This window comes from Chiloscyllium punctatum, unplaced genomic scaffold (assembly GCF_047496795.1).
Source record: "Chiloscyllium punctatum isolate Juve2018m unplaced genomic scaffold, sChiPun1.3 scaffold_521, whole genome shotgun sequence".
In the NCBI taxonomy this organism is placed as follows: domain Eukaryota; kingdom Metazoa; phylum Chordata; class Chondrichthyes; order Orectolobiformes; family Hemiscylliidae; genus Chiloscyllium; species Chiloscyllium punctatum.
In genome coordinates this window covers 117,501-119,533 of record NW_027310255.1, presented here as the reverse complement: position 1 = coordinate 119,533, position 2,033 = coordinate 117,501, and positions in this window count along the sequence as shown.

The following is a 2,033-nucleotide window of genomic DNA, read 5'->3' as shown; positions in this document are numbered from 1 at the left end:
TTCAGCAGTCACATTCAATCCCATTCCCGTTTGGACCTCTTCCCGCCGATGGAAATGCACAAAATTCGGCCTGAACACGCGGGACGCTCCCCCCTCGAAGGCGAGACCGTCGCCAGAACCGCCGGGTCAAATCCGGCTGAGCTACCCGCGTTACAGGTCTCAAAGTCGGGTTGAGCAGTCACGTTCACCCCCATCCCCTTTCGGACCCCTTCCCACGGTTGGAAATGCATGAAAATCGGCCTGTACACGGTGGGCGCTCCCCCCTCGAAGGTGAGACCTTCGGCAGAACCGCCGGGTCAAATCCGGCCGAGCTACCCGCGTTAGAGGTCTCAATGTCGGCTTCAGCAGTCACATTCAATCCCATTCCCGTTTGGACCTCTTCCCGCCGATGGAAATGCACAAAATTCGGCCTGAACAGGCGGGACGCTCCCCCCTCGAAGGTGAGACCTTCGGCAGAACCGCCGGGTCAAATCCGGCCGAGCTACCCGCGTTAGAGGTCTCAATGTCGGCTTCAGCAGTCACATTCAATCCCATTCCCGTTTGGACCTCTTCCCGCCGATGGAAATGCACAAAATTCGGCCTGAACACGCGGGACGCTCCCCCCTCGAAGGCGAGACCTTCGGCAGAACCGCCGGGTCAAATCCGGCTGAGCTACCCGCGTTACAGGTCTCAAAGTCGGGTTGAGCAGTCACGTTCACCCCCATCCCCTTTCGGACCCCTTCCCACGGTTGGAAATGCATGAAAATCGGCCTGTACACGGTGGGCGCTCCCCCCTCGAAGGTGAGACCTTCGGCAGAACCGCCGGGTCAAATCCGGCCGAGCTACCCGCGTTAGAGGTCTCAATGTCGGCTTCAGCAGTCACATTCAATCCCATTCCCGTTTGGACCTCTTCCCGCCGATGGAAATGCACAAAATTCGGCCTGAACACGCGGGACGCTCCCCCCTCGAAGGTGAGACCTTCGGCAGAACCGCCGGGTCAAATCCGGCCGAGCTACCCGCGTTAGAGGTCTCAATGTCGGCTTCAGCAGTCACATTCAATCCCATTCCCGTTTGGACCTCTTCCCGCCGATGGAAATGCACAAAATTCGGCCTGAACACGCGGGACGCTCCCCCCTCGAAGGCGAGACCGTCGCCAGAACCGCCGGGTCAAATCCGGCCGAGCTACCCGCGTTAGAGGTCTCAATGTCGGCTTCAGCAGTCACATTCAATCCCATTCCCTTTTGGAACACTTCCCGCCGTTAACAATGCACGATATTCGGCCTGAACACGCGGGACGCTCCCCCCTCGAAGGTGAGACCTTCGGCAGAACCGCCGGGTCAAATCCTGCCGAGCTACCCGCGTTAGAGGTCTCAATGTCGGCTTCAGCAGTCACATTCAATCCCATTCCCGTTTGGACCTCTTCCCGCCGATGGAAATGCACAAAATTCGGCCTGAACACGCGGGGCGCTCCCCCCTCGAAGGCGAGACCGTCGCCAGAACCGCCGGGTCAAATCCGGCTGAGCTACCCGCGTTACAGGTCTCAAAGTCGGCTTCAGCAGTCACATTCAATCCCATTCCCTTTTGGAACACTTCCCGCCGTTAACAATGCACGATATTCGGACTGAACACGGGGGCCGGTCCGCCCTCGAAGTCAACACCGTCCGCAGAACCGCCGGGGCAAATCCGGCTGAGCTACCCCGCCCCCGAACACTCAAAGTCCCTCTGAAGCCTTGCATTCGCCTCCTTGGAAAATTGACGTCAAACATTACCAAAATCGGGGGCACGAGCACTAAAGCTAAGTCTCACCCTTTCCCTATCCCTAACCAGGAACCGAACGCCCACCCTCAGCCTCACACCAACGCCGGTGCCACTCCAGACAGACACACCCTTCAAAACCACACCCATCCGGCCATGCAACTCAAAAAGGGTCCAAATTCAGAAACACCCCCTTCAAAAGGCACTCCATCCTCGGCCACACCACCGGGACATGCTCCCCTCGGCGATAATTAAGCCCCCACCACTATTTGAAGCCAACCGCAGCCGCAACTCGAACG